Genomic DNA, 20,765 nt, shown 5'->3' with positions numbered 1-20,765 from the left:
CAACGTGATAACACATAACAGCAGTACATTACACCTAGAACATTAACGGCCAAGCTTGGCCGCACTAAACACGACACGTTACTTGAACAATTTCAACCCAATTATACTATCTTTCTGTACACACAAATTAGGCTTGTACAGACGCTGATAGATAGCTTCCAACACTTTTAACTGTAGTCCATAACCATGACGACCACGGCACAATACAGTGAACGAAGAGTCGGAATACGCACCGCAACAATCAGGACTAGCCAGCAGATGATTGTACACTGAAGACTTGCTACCACGAAACCTACGCACAACACTAACACTCTCACCGGCACTCTCACCATCACTCCCATCACTGCTCTCCGACCCACTGCTCCCTCCGCCGTCCGTTCCATCCTTCGCTTCCTCTGTACTCTCTCTGTCTCGTCCATCACGCCTGACCGGGTCCATTGAACTCAACTCGGCCGTCCCCCTGCTATCACGTCCCTCCTTTCGCCCTCGTCCGCTGAGTGCGTAGCTTCTGTTGTAGTTGGCTGTTGATCGTCTTGGTCTTTCAATTATGGGCTTGGATGGTGGATTAGTTGTGGTTGCTGTAGATTGCGTTGTTGGTGTTGGTGTGGGAGTTACTGATATGCAAGGTGGGTCTTTTTGAGTCGGCATTTGTAGTGTTAATGCAGCTGTCAGTGTTGCTCGCGGTCTGCCACTGGCAAGCTCCACCGCCGCAAGAACCGATGGCGGAGGATCAGGAGGAGGCAGTGGGACCGGGACCGCAAGCGGCACCGCCTCAGCCAAAGCCGCCGGGGGCACTGACGAGGGAACCACCGACGGCCGGAGCAAAGGCGGCGACACAAGCCGACCCGATGAGCCACCACGCCCATTCTCCTCCACCACCGCCACCAACGACGGCGGAGCAAGCACAGTCTGAGAGCCAGGATCCGCGGGTTGTGTAGGCAACGGCTGTGTGGTTAATGGTTGTTTTCTAGGTCGCCCTCGCTTCGGTCTTTGTTGTTGTGCGCAAGGTGGAAGTATGTGACGTGGTGTGTGTTAATTGATGCGTGATTCCTGATGAGTGTTGTACGAAAACTTGTTTGAATCCCTTTCTTTCTCTACACAATTTCTTTACATTTTTCATCGTTTTATTGCACATTGTCTCCACAGTTTTACAATACATGAATACAGTGTACTCAAATGTCGATCCAGCTTGTATTACTGATTGCGGTTATCAAATTGTTGTCTCCTCGCCGTTTGTTCAAATATTTTAAATCGAGATACACCCAGCCTCAGATAGATATTCTGAATCTAACGCTGAAAGCACGTTTTCATTACGGTAGTGTCGCCCTTAACGTAGGTTTTCTTAGACGATGTTTAGACAATGGCGTATGTCCTAGCGGTGTAGAAAAGCGTGTTCACCGAGCCAAGGCATACCACACGTTGAACATTGAGCGCGTTTTCATGAAGGATGAGATTGCCAGGTCCGGTGACACGGTGTGCAAGTCTCGTTCCCAGTTTAGGTCTTTGTATGATCGTGCACGTACATTTTTGTCATCTCATGACTTCCTCCGTTTCTCAATGCTCCTTTCTGAGAACGACCAGAAACAACGAATAAAACTTATTACCAAACATGACAAGACATATAACTGGCTCAGAAGGAAACGTTACGGCCAAGTTAACATCGATCCCGACACAACAATAATCAACTTAACCCCATTGGAATTGACTACTGTACAGAAGGAGCTCCTTTGCCGTGGCACTGATTTTGGCGTTCCCCCATCATCAAAGAAAAAGGAAGTTATCATGACCGAGTTCGAATTGTTTTATCGAAAGTTATTACGCTTTACGCCAATATCAGAGGCCCAACAATCAATATGCGCTGCAAAGATCCGAGCTGAGGCTGAGGAGCATGCGGACAAACTTCCAGACAAGCGATCGTTTTCCTTAGGCCAGGAACACATGAAAGCCCTGCGTGACTTCCGCAAAAACACTGAAATTATCGTCACGCGCCCGGACAAAGGGCGGGCTACAGTTCTGATGCTCAGAACTGATTACATTATAGCAATAAAAACTGCTTTATGGCAGTTTTCTAAAAAAGGTTATTGTGTTCTAGTCCATGGACCCCGTTTAAAAAGTAAGAAATTAACGAAATGTGATAGCTGAAAATTAAAATTTCACACAAAACCTCACAATAATTACACACAGAATGAAAAGCTACATGAAGAAGACCTTTTCCCCATCGTGATCCTCTTTCCTATGCATGCATGTTGCCAATTGTTGGTGCAGTACAAGTCTGGTGTTGAAAGCAGCATTTCAAGTGTTGTGATTATTGTGAGGTTTTGTGTGAAATTTTAATTTTCAGCTATCACATTTCGTTAATTTCTTACTTTTTAGACGGGGTCCATGGACTAGAACACAATAACCTTTTTTAGAAAACTGCCATAAAGCAGTTTTTATTGCTATAATTTCTTTTGTTTTTTCTGTCACCAATCAATGGAATGCCCTATATATACGTGTACTGTATCAATATGTAAATGATGGCCTTCACATCATATCAATACCGTATTATACGCATTGATGTGCAAGCCTTTTCTTGCAGAAAATGGCACTAGCATAATGCATGGTCTTCTGCGAGGAAACATGTGAGTAGTGGTCTGGTGGTGGTGATTGTTTATAATGGTTTAGAATCATGGGTTATCGTGATAAGGTCATCCTGCATCATATTGCACTGAAATGGTAATCCTGTTGATGTCGATACAACTTTTGGAAGTAGTTCAATGACTTCAAACTGTTAGTCCACGATTTTCTAAAACAACACAGTAAAGGAGGAACAATAAACGTGTATTAAAATGTAAACAAATACATTGCTGAGTCCGACACCTAGTTCCAACAACTACACTGATCCTGAGGATAAAAGGGGCAAGGCTATGGTTGGAGGTACTGAGAGATAAACAAGGCACTCCACAATAATAAAATGTTACACGTCTTTTGGTGAGTATGAATGATATCCAGTCGAACCTCTTTAGGACGAACACCAAGGGACCGATGGTATTTATTCTGTGTGTTTGTCTTAACCTATTTTATAACCAGTGAATACAATTACTTCTCTAATAGACAGACGAATAGATTTCTTCTTCAGCGAAAGATTCTAAGCCACACCGACTCGTCTCGTATGAAACAAATGAGTCACTAGAGAGGTTCTGCAAAACGAAAATGCGTACAAACTTTCGCTCTACATCATGAAGTGCGAAACTTCGCATGAACTTTCGCACCTTTGGACGCGAAACTTGCAGGGAACGCGAAATGAACTGTCGTAGGAAATAATTTCGTGAGATCGGGTCATGGTGTACGTGCACTTGGCCCGCGCAAACTGTGCAGAATGCCAAGTTCGTGCAAAAATTCGTACACACTTTCACAAGGACTGTCGCGAAACTTCGTTCGAATTTTCGTTTTGCAGAACCTCTCTACTGAACGTTTCTTTAGCAACATGACGGCAACTGAAACAGCAACAGAGAAAGTACGATACATGTACTCCACATTCTTGCAGGTACACTACAAACATATCGCAGATCGTAATTCTTCCTTTGGCGGCACGAAACTTTATTTGGGGCAGTGCAATCTCGGCGGTACTCACAAATCAAACAGCCCAGACTCGAGTAAACAAATCCAATCATACAAGTACGAGATTTTCACGAGACTCCACCCATTGGATTGTTTCGTATGAAGCAAACAAGTTACTGAACCTCTCCACAATGGAGATTTTCCCTGATATGCGAATTTATTTTGCAAACTCGGCCAATGGGTCCTTGAACCTTTCCCTCCAGATTGGGAACTGCCAACGATAGTATGCCACTGACCAGTGCCTTACTTGTAACGTACCGATGTACAATGAATATAAGTATTTCGACAACACATCTAACATAAACCTTACCGTCAAGAAGTTGAACTCGCGTTCTTCGTACACTGTAGACAAGGGCAAAGAGATAAAAATGGATCTAAATCCGAAAAAAATCAGCACACGTTTCCGTAAATGAAAGGGCGAGCATAAGCAAATGAATCGAAGGAAACCGGTCAACTCAGAGATCACCTGTCATCGCGTATTCCGTAAAAGGTGGCCTCGGCAGCGGAAAAGCTAAAGTTAGAAAAGAGATCCTGTCAGCTTTTCCATTATTTTTTGCCTTCCGCCTAAAATCAGCACATTTTTCGTGAATGAAAGAGTCAACACAAGCAAATGAATCAACGGTAACTGGTCAACTCACCTATGTGTGAGTAATATTCCGCGAAAGGAGGTCTCAGCAGCGCCGAAACGAAATAAGCCAGGCCAGGAGTCGAAATATCCGAAACAGCTCATGCAAGAAGCAGTTCCAAAGAAGGAAGTTCCTCGCGCATGCACATCCGAACACGGATATCCGCGGACAAGGACTAGTAACACAATGTCTGCCGTGCACAGCACGCGGCTACCATGCGTTGGTAGATACCGAGCACCTTACGTAGAGACTTACGTAACCTAAGTGAAATACCGAGCACCTTACGTAGAAACTTACGTAGCATAGCGGTGTCGTTTTTCTTGCCATGTGAACACAATAATAGAAAAGCTGACAGGATCGCTTTTCTAAATAGACAAGATGTCTGTCATCCTAAATGACACATCAAAGTTCCAGACCATCGGCCCGGTTGAAAGTTTTGATCGAACAGAGAAAGTAGAAAAAGAACTAGTAGCTTACCTAAAGAAACTGAAAGCCGACGGAGAAATATTCTCCAATGATTTCGATCGCATAAAACCGACAGGCACGCTCCGGCCTAGGCTATATGGCTTACCAAAAATACACAAGCCCACATGTCCAGTACGTCCCATCCTTTCTATGACGGCCTCGCCTCAGTATTCTATTTCCAAGTGGCTGTGTATTTACTTACAACCAGTGCAGGACCACTATTGCAAGCGCACTGTAAAAGACAGTTTTGATTTCGTCGAAAAGCTCCGCAACAAGCCTGTACCACCCAACGCACACATGTGTTCGTTTGACGTCGTCAGTTTTACTAATGTGCCGATTGAAGAAACTGTTGACATCTGCATGGATGTTTTGTACCGTAATGATGACATTGACACTCCTTGGATATCTGAAAGTGCGTTTAGACGGTTGTTGCTGCTGGTCACAACTGGAGTTGAGTTTTCGTTCAACAATGTCATGTACAAACAAGTCGATGGTGTCGCGATGGGTTCGCCCCTTGGTCCAGTATTGGCAAACGTGTTTGTCGGTTACTGTGAGTCGAAGATTGATGATTCATTGTGGCCTGACCTTTATGTACGTTTCGTGGACGACTCATTCACATATTTTAATAATGAGGAGCGTAGTAACGAGTTTCTGGACGTGTTAAATGGTATTCACCCTGCCCTTCGTTTCACATGTGAGCATGAACAGTCCAACAAGTTGTCATTTCTGGATGTGCTGGTGGAAAAAACGAGTAGTGACGTTCTGACAACCGTTTATCGTAAGCCGACGTATACTGGTCAGTACATTGTATATGACTCTTATTGTTCGTCTCAATATAAAGTAAACTTAGTGCGTAACCTTGTAGACCGTGCGAAGCGTATTTGTTCGTCCTGTAAGCTGCAGGAAGAGCTTGACTTTCTCCGGTCAGTTTTCGTTAAGAACGGGTACCCTGAGTTTTTGTTGCAGAAGTTGTTGAAAGTCGAACAAACTACTTAGGCTCCTTTGTTTGGTCCTGCTCGTTGTCCCGTCTATTTATGTTTGCCTTGGAAAGGACAGGAGTCGACTAAAGTTTGTAGTGCAGTCAAGTCCGTTGTTCGTCGAACATACTATGCAGTACACTTTGTGCCAGTTTTTACGACGATGCGTGCGTTTACGGTGCGGAAGGATGTCCTACCAGCCCTTCACCTTAGTCATCTTATTTACAACTTTGAATGCCGACAATGCGCTAGTCGGTATGTTGGTAGGACTGTTCAGCACCTGAACGCACGCATCAAACAACACACACCACGTCACATACTTCCACCTTGCGCACAACAACAAAGACCGAAGCGAGGGCGACCTAGAAAACAACCATTAACCACACAGCCGTTGCCTACACAACCCGCGGATCCTGGCTCTCAGACTGTGCTTGCTCCGCCGTCGTTGGTGGCAGTGGTGGAGGAGAATGGGCGTGGTGGCTCATCGGGTCGGCTTGTGTCGCCGCCTTTGCTCCGGCCGTCGGTGGTTCCCTCGTCAGTGCCCCCGGCGGCTTTGGCTGAGGCGGTGCCGCTTGCGGTCCCGGTCCCACAGTAGTAAGTGCGGGGCGGGTTCTGGCCCACTTTTTGACCTTTGACCTTTGGGCCAAATAAGGCACACTGTGTCGGTCGTGCTTGGTCTGGCCCGCGGGACCCCCCAGAGTTTGACCTTTGACCCCTGGCATGCCATAAATGTGCCATAAAGGTTCTTTTCCGTGGCGAACGTGCACTTGTGTACGTTCGGTGCATTCGCACCGGGGAGTAGTAAAATACGTACTATTCCCTGATTTGCACATCGTAGATGCAGTGACATGATACAGTACAGTTTCTTTGGTAATGGTGTTTCATTTACTTTTGTATTTTCAGTTCGTTTTCTTTGTATTTAACTCCTCATTGTTTTTTTACCAGGCGTGGGCCATCCCCTGACTTCATAGGTGCCAAACATTTTACGTTTTTCATTTCTATTTTTTGTACTACAGTATACATGGGTCCTTGCTGCTGCAGAGTGCTTTCGGTAACTATCCGTGGTGTGTTTGGCTACTGTTCTGCTTCAGTACCCCCCCCCCCACTTTTTCATGATTTTGAATGTTATCGTTTTCTCGGATTCCGGTTTTCCACTCTGTTATGTTCGAATCCATAGTCTGTTTAGTCTGTACACGATTTGTGCGGAACTTCTCATTGTTTTTTTTTGTTTTTGTTTTTTTTTTACCAGGCGTGGGCCATCCCCTGATCATAGGTGCCAAAGACTATGCTTCTCTTGCTGTCTGATCACATGCGACGTCATCATTATGTGATTTGTTTTCAATCCTCCGCCATGGCAAATTGTGTTTTGTTCGCCCGTAAAAGAGGCTTTTACAGACTCAAAAAAAAAAAAAAAAAAAAAAAAAAAAAAACTAGTACTACAGTATACATGTAGTATCAAGAGTAAAAAAAAAAAAAAAAAAGACATATTGCGCATGCGTGCATACGCACGCGGAGCGTATGACCTTCAGAGACCCTGCTTGCGGGAAAGACGCAGTGCAACACAAGGTGTACTAGTACACGTGTCATTATACTACTCCCTGATTCGCACTTCGTAGATGTGCAGCAAACAAGTTACAGTCCATTCATCGGAAACTGGCCCGCTGGCTTTTGAAAGTCGGATTTGGGCCAAATTGAGGATCAAAAACCCACTTTAAATCTCAAAATTCTGGGTTTTGGATCTGCTTCTCGATACATTTTGCCATGGCATACCTGTCCTAATTGTGTAAAACCTGGCTGAATTTCTATTTCCCTGTTCTTGGACTTTTCTGGCCTCAAATGTGGCAAGGAGTAATCGCACGAGTCACACGATGCAGGATGTACTGTTGTTTTCACGATATCTACAACTATGTGAGAGAGACACCAAAAAGTTAGGGTGCCAGTTTCCAATGAATGGACTGTAGTTCACGTGCCATGCACTCGTTTTATTCGCACATCGTAGATGTGCACTGACAAGTTGCCCATACAGAGCATGCCTAATCGGCTTTTCGATCGGTTAAGAGAATGTTCAAATTCGGCCATATTATGAGCTCCAAGATCAGAATTCGGCTCAACATAGTACTTGAAGTCACCGTTCCCATTACGTCATGTACATTTACCGGTACATACACCCTGTTGAAGCACTGAAGCATCGGTTTTCGGCGAATTCAACATGCAAATTTTTGAAAATTCGGCGAAAAGATGGGTAATTTCTTCAAAACCACTGTTTTCGGCGAATTTTTCGCCCGGCCGATTAGGGAAATGCCTACTGTCCATGCAGGTCCATTAGATGCAAATTTCTATTTTGATCAGGATACAGTTAGAATCAACCGGCTCCGCCCGCAGTATCATGCATCAAAACAATTATTGAAGGGGTGTCACAGTGAAGCAGTGTTGCTACGCACCGCAAATCCCCTCTGCACTGCACCGAATCTATACTGGAGAATGCAGAGTGACCAGCAAAGAGTCACAACCCGCAGGTATCCAGTCACACTAAGGCAAATCCACCATTCCCCACATATTCACTGTAACAAACACAATACTGTTTACTATAATGCACTTTTATTTAAATGGACTTGGATGAGTCTGTAGAAGAGAACACAATGCACGCACACGCACGCATGCGCGGGCACACACACACACACACACACACACACACACACACACACACACACACATCTAGGTTATAGTGTTATACACATATCTAGGGTTTAGGAAGCACGAGAATGTGTCGAAGCACCCACACATACCCCTTCATGCAGTGTACTTCAGTTGCCCAACACATTACGACTGCACAGGACCATCACAAAACACATTACGACTGCTATAGCACAGGACCATCACAAAACACTACACACTGTTACTACACTACACACACAGTTACTACACTACGCCTGTTACAAGTACTTACAAATAATTTTGAAACAAATGGCACACCCCGAAGACGGCAGCTCCAGACCTTCATACATCATCATCTGTAAAACAAAACATGAGCGCACACAAACACTATTAGTGTCACGAATACGAAAGCAGGGTAAGACAAGAGGATACGAAACAAGTAAGTATCGCTATAACGAGGGGGGGGGGTAAGTATACATGTAGACAGAGCAGTGCTTACTTACAGGGTCCTAATACGCTCCACGGCATCCCGGTAGTCGGACTGCAACAGCAGCCCGACCTGGCGACCCTCCCAGTAACGGGTTAGATGGGCCGCACCCGCCAGGTGGGCGACCACGGCTGGGCTTCCCACCAGCCTTTCTCCACTGTAAAAACGAAAGAAACCGCAGAAAGCACAGTGTCATAGAGCTCTTTTGTTGGGGGAGAGAGCTAGGAGCACTGCACACTTACCATTTGTCACAATATATGATGAGAAAGAGGCGGCGCTTGACGCACCGCCTCAGGTGCTGAAACAGGGTTATTACCCCTGACATTCGAACGCTACAGTGACAAGTGAAAGCCATTTGGACTGTAATGATACTGAAGTGAAGGTGTGAACCGCAAAGCAAGGACTTTACCTTCTTCCTGTCGAATTCGCTTCCCAGCTGCATACCGACATCATCCGCTAAAACCCAATCATACCAAGTAACGCAAAGGTCATCAGTTGACCTTTTTGACTTTTCAACTCTTATCCAAAACCACCAAGAGGAAAAAACCAGGATGAAGAAGACGTCAGTTGTAGAAGCGTTTGTGGAGGAGTTGTTACATTATTCTCAGTAAATAGATATGGCTGATACATTCGGTGTAGACGTGGACGACCGGTCGTGGTCTCTCACCACGGGTCCTTTACTAATAGAAAGGCGGACGCCAATAAGAACTGTTGTGGAGGTGGCAGATCAAAACGCGCAGCAAGAAATTTGGCACGTCGATGGTAGACTCCATCAGGAGGACGGACCAGCTCTTGTTGATAGTAGGGGAGTGTCCGCCTGGTGCTAGGAAGGTCGCCTTCATCGCGTTAATGAACGGGCTTGGATAGGACGGGGTAGCATCGAGTACTACCTCAACGGTGTCCGTCATAGAGCCGGCGGTCCTGCAGTCAGTTATTGTGACGCCACATGCTGTATTCTACGGTGGTATCACCAAGGAAGGCTCCACAGGGAGAATGCGCCAGCGGTTATACACAGGGAAGGTAACAATCGTGGACGGGAGTGGTACCGATACAACCTTTGGCATAAGGAAGATGGACCTGCTTTCATCTCTCAGGAGGAGGAGGGTGTCTATCAGTGGTACCTCAACGGGGTGTATTACGGTGACCACCATCAAGACCAGGCAATACACCCCATGGAGCTGCAGTATATTGATGTAGTGCCTACTAAGGTAGACTCGTCAGCAATAAGTCATGAGTCCAGTTGTGTGATTTGTCAGGATGCCCTGGATCGTCCTCTATCCAAGTTGGAGTGTGGTCATGAATTTCACTTCCACTGTATCAAGTAGTGGATCAGTTCTGCCCCCAGCCCAACTTGCCCAACCTGCCGCTACTCCATGACTGCTGAGGACTTGGTTGAGTTCTTGTAGTAATACATGACACAGCTGCATGTAGGCGACTACGAATGACCAGTCATGTGCTACAGACGGACACGGACACGCCACCCTAAGTAGCCATGAGCGGCTCTTTGGACAAGGGCAACAAAGCACCCCGTGGGCGGCCAAGGTTGACACTAGCCACAAGTCTGCTCGCTCAGTTGAATAAGCTGGGTGTGCCCATGAAGACCATGGAAGACCTTTCCAGGTGCCGGCAACAAGCAGAGGATAAGACAGACTGGAAGAAACTGTGCAGCTCGACACTCGAGGACAAATCAGTATCAGCAGCTACTACACGTTGCTGATGATGCTCACAAGACAGAAGTGGGAAAAACACTGAATTTCTTTATTTAGTGCTCAACTACGCGAAATGTGTTATTATTATTATACATGTTCAACTGTACTCAGTCTGGCTGACTGCCATTCTCTACCACACATTACCGGACACTGTTGTGGTTGTCGTCGTTATCGTCGTCGTCATTGTTGATGTTGTTGTCGGTTGTTGTCGTCGTTATCGTCGTCGTTGTTGATTTTGTTGGTGGCTGTTGCTGTCGGTTGTTGTCGGTTGTTGTCGTTTGCTGTTGGTTGTTGTTGGTTGTTGTTGATGTTGTTGTCGGTTGTTGTCGTCGTTATCGTCGTCGTTGTTGATGTTGTTATTAGTTGTTGCTGTCGGTTGTTGGTTGTTATTGGTTGTTCCTGTCGGTTGTTGGTTGTTATTGTTGATTGTTGTCGGTTGTTGTTGGCTGTTGGATGTTGTTATTAGTTGTTGCTGTCGGTTGTTGGTTGTTATTGGTTGTTGCTGTCGGTTGTTGGTTGTTATTGTTGATTGTTGTCGGTTGTTGTTGGCTGTTGGATGTTGTTGTCGGTTGTTGTCGGTTGTTGTTGGTTATTGTTCGTTGTTGTTGGTTGTTGTTGGGCGTTGTTGGTTGTTGTCGGTTGTTGTCAGGTGTTGGTGGTTGTTGTTGGTTGTTGTTGTCGGTTGTTGTCGGTTGTTGGATGTTGTTGTCGGTTGTTGGGTGTTGTTGTCGGTTGTTGGGTGTTGTTGTCGGTTGTTGGGTGTTGTTGTCGGTTGTTGGGTGTTGTTGTTGGTTGGTGTTGGTTGGTGTTGGTTGTTGTTGGTTGTTGTCGGTTGTTGTCCGTTGTTGTTGGTTGTTGTTGGTTGTTGTTGGCTGTTGTTGGTTGTTGTTGTTTGTTGTTGTCGGTTGTTGGTTGTTGTTGTGTGTTGTTGTTGGTTGTAGTTGATTGTTGTCAGTTGTTGTTGGTTGTTGGATGTTGTTGTCGGTTGTTGTCGGTTGTTGTCGGTTGTTGTTGGTTGTTGTTGGTTGTTGTTGGCTGTTGTTGGTTGTTGTTGGTTGTTGTTGGTTGTTGTTGTTTGTTGTTGTCGGTTGTTGGTTGTTGTTGTTGTTTGTTGTTGTTGTTGGTTGTAGTTGGTTGTTGTCAGTTGTTGTTGGTTGTTGTATGTTGTTGTCGGTTGTTGTCGGTTGCTGTCGGTTGTTGTCGGTTGTTGTTGGCTGTTGTTGGCTGTTGTTGGCTGTTTTTGGTTGTTGTTGGTTGTTGTCGGTTGTTTTTGGTTGTTGTGTTTTAATCGTTATTTTGTTCATTATCCAGGAGGATGTTGCTATGATCTAGTACCATTTTTTCACATATATGAGACAAGTTTGTGTAACGTTAGTGTGACGTGGGGTATGCTGATTGGATGTGAGGTGGTGAGAGTATGCTGATTGGCGATAACAATTAGTGGAAGGGATAAAGTAATGCGCTGCTTGTGCAGCGTAGCCAAACACATGGTCAGTGGGAAACACCCTAGTACAATAAATAAAATAATAATAACATGAATTGCCACCGGCACTTGAAAGACTCGAGCCCCGCCACCTTGTTCAAATCGGACTTGGTAGCTTCATACTGGAACTTAATCTTCTTCTTTTTGAGGTATGACCGTACAAAACGCGCTTGGAATTTTTCATTTTATTTTATTTTTTATTTATTTTATTTTTTCATTGCAACTTTTTTAGCAGATATCAACTTTTTTAGCAGACTCGTGAAACAACGGTGAATCTGGAACGCATAAATGGTCCATGTCAAAGGCATGACGAGTCTCGAAGTCTTCACATTCATGATGGAACCTTGTCATGATTGACGCATTCCTTAATGGTGCGCACATGAAATCACCCTGGCTCATCTTTTCCAACTCCATTCTTTTCACATCCTGCAACCCATACCCTACTAGTATCAGTGGGGATGCTAGAATCAGAAGAGGCAAGGCAGCACTCTTCCGTGGATGTATTACTCGACACAACACCACCCATACTTGTTTTCTAGAAGTTTTGACTATAATGATATATTGCAGCAGGAAGTAGTATACAGTCAAATAGGATAGGATAAGAATGAATGATCAACTGTCTGATAAAGAATGCAGTTCATTAAAGACTTATTGGAAGGTCTCTACCAGCTGATCGTCATGTTGGACGGCGACACTGCATAATGATATGAAGCTCTCAGTTAGCTGTTTCAGTTCCGTGGTAGAAAGTGTCATGTGTGCGTCCAGAGAACGATGAAAACATCTGGGGTCCACGTTGATGCAGACGATTGGAGCAACAGCAAGACGTACCTTCAACGCTTGCTCGTCAATGTCGAGGGAGACTGCCCCGGGGTAGATGAAAACATCTTGTTCCACATCCAGTTCGAACCCGCTGGTCGGGACTAGCTTGCTTTCACCGTTGATGTACACCCGACATTGACCGTAGGACGAACGTGATGGGTAGAAGTTGGTCTTGATCTTCTCCACACGTCCTCTTCGGAGAGTGTCACGGAGCGATGGACAAGTCTTGATCAAGTTCGTAATGATGAACTCAGTGGACTCATTCAGTTCGATGTAAACCTGTCCTTGAGCATCTTTTTGCGAGCTGTTGCCGTACTACCACAGGCTGGTAGAGCTCCTGAAGGGAAGTACATCTTATAACCAGGCTTGTAGAAGGATCTACCTGATGACTTGTAGGACAGTTGCATGTCCTCCTGAAACCCATCTACCACAATCTCTTTGTGGAGCTTGGTAGGAGCAGGTGACACATAGAGACGCTTAGCCGGTACTGCCTTCGAAGAGAGCACAACTTGAGGAGGGTCAGCAGGAAGAGCGGAATTCTTCCTCACCCGCCGCTCGTATAGGTTATCCATCTTCCAGGAAGCGAAGGGAGAACAACTCATCAGCACTGTATTCGATGAACGAATGACTCGACTACAGGACAACCACCCGTATTTATACAAGGCAGAGACGGAGGCGGGTTGAAGTGATAAAATATGTGTCAGCTAGGTCAACCAATCACCATCAAGCCCGCCAAAAACATTTGACCACTCAGCATTGAGCCCACCAAAAACATTTGACCACCCAGCATCAAACCCGCCAAAAGCATTTTGTCCAATCAGCGGCATGCCCACCAAAATCATATCTCATCTTAAAGATTCCTTACATGATACCGCCACTTTAGTGAACTGATACAGTATGGAAATAAGATCAGAGTCAAACGTGTGCAAGTTCTGAATCACGTGATCAAGTGAATAGGTTTCCCAACAATAGGCATCAATCAATGATGCCATAAGAGATGTATCAGATGGAGATAAAATCAGCAAATTCGTACGCAACGTGGACAGTTGAGAAGAAGACACCATCCTGGTCGACTCCATGAGATGCAGTACATATAGGAGTGGAAAATGCTGAGGAAGAGGTTTCATGATTCGACTGAACCTCAACCATGATACATTGCTACGAGGTAAGTAGGAACGCAGTTTACGTAGTACATCCACATTCGTATCGTATACTATGCAGGATAATGCTATAGCATAGTTTATACTCTTGTACAAACAGGATTTTTTTCATCGCAAGTATCTGCTCCCGAAGAGTGTGTACGCAAAGCTGATCGGATAAGAGTTCAGTTTTCGAAAGAAAATGCAAAAGATGACGATGCACACCGCTTAACCGCTCATGTACCGCGTAAGGCTTCTTCATCAAACTACATCTCCTATGCACATCATCTTCAGGGAAGTAAATCACCGCCATGACAAGTCCACACGAAGAACACACGTATCTTCCTTCATGTAAAACATGATCAAGATGTTGACACTGTTTTTCCTCCCCGTATTGCTCTTTTTCTTCTTCTTCTTCATCCTTCTCATGAAGTCTCCTTTCACGTACATAAGCAGGTAAGATCTTAAATTCAGAATTCATCTTCACACCAACATCCTCATTATGACACTATATCCAGCATGATATCTACTTTATATAACCAATCCTATCCTCATACCCTCTCCAACACGTCGGAGAGGATATGAGGTCCTCTACCCCAATGGTTGTACCTGATAATTGCCCTGGAAAAACCCACTATATATCCCTACTCACATTTTATTAATTTTTAGTCCACGGCTTTTCTTTAAAGCATCCCCTGATGAGCTACAGACAGCGAAACCGGTCGGGATATGGACTTCACTCTATTCACTCTACGCATTCTAATAGTTCGACAAACAAATCGCCATGCTGCCCTACTGCGACTATGCCTTGTGCATATTTCTAAACCCTGAACTGCATTCTTTATCAGACAGTTGATCATTCATTCTTATCCTATCCTATTTGACTGTATACTACTTCCTGCTGCAATATATCATTATAGTCAAAACTTCTAGAAAACAAGTATGGGTGGTGTTGTGTCAAGTAATACATCCACGGAAGAGTGCTGCCTTGCCTCTTCTGATTCTAGCATCCCCACTGATACTAGTAGGGTATGGGTTGCAGGATGTGAAAAGAATGGAGTTGGAAAAGATGAGCCAGGGTGATTTCATGTGCGCACCATCAAGGAATGCGTCAATCATGACAAGGTTCCATCATGAATGTGAAGACTTCGAGACTCGTCATGCCTTTGACATGGACCATTTATGCGTTCCAGATTCACCGTTGTTTCACGAGTCTGCTAAAAAAGTTGATATCTGCTAAAAAAGTTGCAATGAAAAAATAAAACAAATAAAAAATAAAATAAAATGAAAAATTCCAAGCACGTTTTGTACGGTCATACCTCAAAAAGAAGAAGATTAAGTTCCAGTATGAAGCTACCAAGTCCGATTTGAACAAGGTGGCGGGGCTCGAGTCTCTCAAGTGCCGGTGGCAATTCATGTTATTATTATTTTATTTATTGTACTAGGGTGTTTCCCACTGACCATGTGTTTGGCTACGCTGCACAAGCAGCGCATTACTTTATCCCTTCCACTAATTGTTATCGCCAATCAGCATACTCTCACCACCTCACATCCAATCAGCATACCCCACGTCACACTAACGTTACACAAACTTGTCTCATATATGTGAAAAAATGGTACTAGATCATAGCAACATCCTCCTGGATAATGAACAAAATAACGATTAAACCACAACAACCAAAAACAACCGACAACAACCAACAACAACCAAAAACAGCCAACAACAGCCAACAACAGCCAACAACAACCGACAACAACCGACAGCAACCGACAACAACCGACAACAACATACAACAACCAACAACAACTGACAACAACCAACTACAACCAACAACAACAACAAACAACAACAACAACCAACAACCGACAACAACAAACAACAACAACCAACAACAACCAACAACAACCAACAACAGCCAACAACAACCAACAACAACCAACAACAACCGACAACAACCGACAACAACCGACAACAACATCCAACAACCAACAACAACTGACAACAACCAACTACAACCAACAACAACACACAACAACAACCAACAACCGACAACAACAAACAACAACAACCAACAACAGCCAACAACAACCAACAACAACCAACAACAACGGACAACAACCGACAACAACCAACAACAACCAACACCAACCAACACCAACCAACAACAACACCCAACAACCGACAACAACACCCAACAACCGACAACAACACCCAACAACCGACAACAACACCCAACAACCGACAACAACATCCAACAACCGACAACAACCGACAACAACAACCAACAACAACCACCAACACCTGACAACAACCGACAACAACCAACAACGCCCAACAACAACCAACAACAACGAACAATAACCAACAACAACCGACAACAACCGGCAACAACATCCAACAGCCAACAACAACCGACAACAATCAACAATAACAACCAACAACCGACAGCAACAACCAATAACAACCAACAACCGACAGCAACAACTAATAACAACATCCAACAGCCAACAACAACCGACAACAATCAACAATAACAACCAACAACCGACAGGAACAACCAATAACAACCAACAACCGACAGCAACAACTAATAACAACATCAACAACGACGACGATAACGACGACAACAACCGACAACAACATCAACAACAACCAACAACAACCAACAGCAAACGACAACAACCGACAACAACCGACAGCAACAGCCACCAACAAAATCAACAACGACGACGATAACGACGACAACAACCGACAACAACATCAACAATGACGACGACGATAACGACGACAACCACAACAGTGTCCGGTAATGTGTGGTAGAGAATGGCAGTCAGCCAGACTGAGTACAGTTGAACATGTATAATAATAATAACACATTTCGCGTAGTTGAGCACTAAATAAAGAAATTCAGTGTTTTTCCCACTTCTGTCTTGTGAGCATCATCAGCAACGTGTAGTAGCTGCTGATACTGATTTGTCCTCGAGTGTCGAGCTGCACAGTTTCTTCCAGTCTGTCTTATCCTCTGCTTGTTGCCGGCACCTGGAAAGGTCTTCCATGGTCTTCATGGGCACACCCAGCTTATTCAACTGAGCGAGCAGACTTGTGGCTAGTGTCAACCTTGGCCGCCCACGGGGTGCTTTGTTGCCCTTGTCCAAAGAGCCGCTCATGGCTACTTAGGGTGGCGTGTCCGTGTCCGTCTGTAGCACATGACTGGTCATTCGTAGTCGCCTACATGCAGCTGTGTCATGTATTACTACAAGAACTCAACCAAGTCCTCGGCAGTCATGGAGTAGCGGCAGGTTGGGCAAGTTGGGCTGGGGGCAGAACTGATCCACTACTTGATACAGTGGAAGTGAAATTCATGACCACACTCCAACTTGGATAGAGGACGATCCAGGGCATCCTGACAAATCACACAACTGGACTCATGACTTATTGCTGACGAGTCTACCTTAGTAGGCACTACATCAATAAACTGCAGCTCCATGGGGTGTATTGCCTGGTCTTGATGGTGGTCACCGTAATACACCCCGTTGAGGTACCACTGATAGACACCCTCCTCCTCCTGAGAGATGAAAGCAGGTCCATCTTCCTTATGCCAAAGGTTGTATCGGTACCACTCCCGTCCACGATTGTTACCTTCCCTGTGTATAACCGCTGGCGCATTCTCCCTGTGGAGCCTTCCTTGGTGATACCACCGTAGAATACAGCATGTGGCGTCACAATAACTGACTGCAGGACCGCCGGCTCTATGACGGACACCGTTGAGGTAGTACTCGATGCTACCCCGTCCTATCCAAGCCCGTTCATTAACGCGATGAAGGCGACCTTCATAGCACCAGGCGGACACTCCCCTACTATCAACAAGAGCTGGTCCGTCCTCCTGATGGAGTCTACCATCGACGTGCCAAATTTCTTGCTGCGCGTTTTGATCTGCCACCTCCACAACAGTTCTTATTGGCGTCCGCCTTTCTATTAGTAAAGGACCCGTGGTGAGAGACCACGACCGGTCGTCCACGTCTACACCGAATGTATCAGCCATATCTATTTACTGAGAATAATGTAACAACTCCTCCACAAACGCTTCTACAACTGACGTCTTCTTCATCCTGGTTTTTTCCTCTTGGTGGTTTTGGATAAGAGTTGAAAAGTCAAAAAGGTCAACTGATGACCTTTGCGTTACTTGGTATGATTGGGTTTTAGCGGATGATGTCGGTATGCAGCTGGGAAGCGAATTCGACAGGAAGAAGGTAAAGTCCTTGCTTTGCGGTTCACACCTTCACTTCAGTATCATTACAGTCCAAATGGCTTTCACTTGTCACTGTAGCGTTCGAATGTCAGGGGTAATAACCCTGTTTCAGCACCTGAGGCGGTGCGTCAAGCGCCGCCTCTTTCTCATCATATATTGTGACAAATGGTAAGTGTGCAGTGCTCCTAGCTCTCTCCCCCAACAAAAGAGCTCTATGACACTGTGCTTTCTGCGGTTTCTTTCGTTTTTACAGTGGAGAAAGGCTGGTGGGAAGCCCAGCCGTGGTCGCCCACCTGGCGGGTGCGGCCCATCTAACCCGTTACTGGGAGGGTCGCCAGGTCGGGCTGCTGTTGCAGTCCGACTACCGGGATGCCGTGGAGCGTATTAGGACCCTGTAAGTAAGCACTGCTCTGTCTACATGTATACTTACCCCCCCCCCTCGTTATAGCGATACTTACTTGTTTCGTATCCTCTTGTCTTACCCTGCTTTCGTATTCGTGACACTAATAGTGTTTGTGTGCGCTCATGTTTTGTTTTACAGATGATGATGTATGAAGGTCTGGAGCTGCCGTCTTCGGGGTGTGCCATTTGTTTCAAAATTATTTGTAAGTACTTGTAACAGGCGTAGTGTAGTAACTGTGTGTGTAGTGTAGTAACAGTGTGTAGTGTTTTGTGATGGTCCTGTGCTATAGCAGTCGTAATGTGTTTTGTGATGGTCCTGTGCAGTCGTAATGTGTTGGGCAACTGAAGTACACTGCATGAAGGGGTATGTGTGGGTGCTTCGACACATTCTCGTGCTTCCTAAACCCTAGATATGTGTATAACACTATAACCTAGATGTGTGTGTGTGTGTGTGTGTGTGTGTGTGTGTGTGTGTGTGTGTGCCCGCGCATGCGTGCGTGTGCGTGCATTGTGTTCTCTTCTACAGACTCATCCAAGTCCATTTAAATAAAAGTGCATTATAGTAAACAGTATTGTGTTTGTTACAGTGAATATGTGGGGAATGGTGGATTTGCCTTAGTGTGACTGGATACCTGCGGGTTGTGACTCTTTGCTGGTCACTCTGCATTCTCCAGTATAGATTCGGTGCAGTGCAGAGGGGATTTGCGGTGCGTAGCAACACTGCTTCACTGTGACACCCCTTCAATAATTGTTTTGATGCATGATACTGCGGGCGGAGCCGGTTGATTCTAACTGTATCCTGATCAAAATAGAAATTTGCATCTAATGGACCTGCATGGACAGTAGGCATTTCCCTAATCGGCCGGGCGAAAAATTCGCCGAAAACAGTGGTTTTGAAGAAATTACCCATCTTTTCGCCGAATTTTCAAAAATTTGCATGTTGAATTCGCCGAAAACCGATGCTTCAGTGCTTCAACAGGGTGTATGTACCGGTAAATGTACATGACGTAATGGGAACGGTGACTTCAAGTACTATGTTGAGCCGAATTCTGATCTTGGAGCTCATAATATGGCCGAATTTGAACATTCTCTTAACCGATCGAAAAGCCGATTAGGCATGCTCTGTATGGGCAACTTGTCAGTGCACATCTACGATGTGCGAATAAAACGAGTGCATGGCACGTGAACTACAGTCCATTCATTGGAAACTGGCACCCTAACTTTTTGGTGTCTCTCTCACATAGTTGTAGATATCGTGAAAACAACAGTACATCCTGCATCGTGTGACTCGTGCGATTACTCCTTGCCACATTTGAGGCCAGAAAAGTCCAAGAACAGGGAAATAGAAATTCAGCCAGGTTTTACACAATTAGGACAGGTATGCCATGGCAAAATGTATGGAGAAGCAGATCCAAAACCCAGAATTTTGAGATTTAAAGTGGGTTTTTGATCCTCAATTTGGCCCAAATCCGACTTTCAAAAGCCAGCGGGCCAGTTTCCGATGAATGGACTGTAACTTGTTTGCTGCACATCTACGAAGTGCGAATCAGGGAGTAGTATAATGACACGTGTACTAGTACACCTTGTGTTGCACTGCGTCTTTCCCGCAAGCAGGGTCTCTGAAGGTCATACGCTCCGCGTGCGTATGCACGCATGCGCAATATGTCTTTTTTTTTTTTTTTTTTACTCTTGATACTACATGTATACTGTAGTACTAGTTTTTTTTTTTTTTTTTTTTTTTTTTTTTTTTGAGTCTGTAAAAGCCTCTTTTACGGGCGAACAAAACACAATTTGCCATGGCGGAGGATTGAAAACAAATCACATAATGATGACGTCGCATGTGATCAGACAGCAAGAGAAGCATAGTCTTTGGCACCTATGATCAGGGGATGGCCCACGCCTGGTAAAAAAAAAACAAAAACAAAAAAAAACAATGAGAAGTTCCGCACAAATCGTGTACAGACTAAACAGACTATGGATTCGAACATAACAGAGTGGAAAACCGGAATCCGAGAAAACGATAACATTCAAAATCATGAAAAAGTGGGGGGGGGGGTACTGAAGCAGAACAGTAGCCAAACACACCACGGATAGTTACCGAAAGCACTCTGCAGCAGCAAGGACCCATGTATACTGTAGTACAAAAAATAGAA

At 45.0% G+C, this 20,765-nt stretch overlaps 2 long non-coding RNA genes across 2 annotated transcripts; one reads left to right on the top strand and one right to left on the bottom strand.

The window, feature by feature from the left end:
- Positions 1–8,259: 8,259 nt before the first annotated feature.
- Positions 8,260–8,912, bottom strand: LOC135810801 (uncharacterized). Its single transcript, XR_010552398.1, has 3 exons — positions 8,827–8,912; positions 8,616–8,679; positions 8,260–8,290 (listed from the first exon to the last, which is right to left on the bottom strand). It is a non-coding gene; the product is annotated as an uncharacterized LOC135810801 (long non-coding RNA).
- Positions 8,913–18,518: 9,606 nt separating this feature from the next.
- Positions 18,519–19,169, top strand: LOC135810800 (uncharacterized). Its single transcript, XR_010552397.1, has 3 exons — positions 18,519–18,604; positions 18,752–18,815; positions 19,139–19,169. It is a non-coding gene; the product is annotated as an uncharacterized LOC135810800 (long non-coding RNA).
- The last annotated feature ends 1,596 nt before the right edge of the window (positions 19,170–20,765 follow it).

This window comes from Sycon ciliatum, chromosome 2 (genome assembly GCF_964019385.1).
Source record: "Sycon ciliatum chromosome 2, ocSycCili1.1, whole genome shotgun sequence".
NCBI lineage: Eukaryota > Metazoa > Porifera > Calcarea > Leucosolenida > Sycettidae > Sycon > Sycon ciliatum.
Note: the sequence above shows the minus strand (reverse complement) of the source record. Positions and strands in the feature narration are given on the sequence as shown.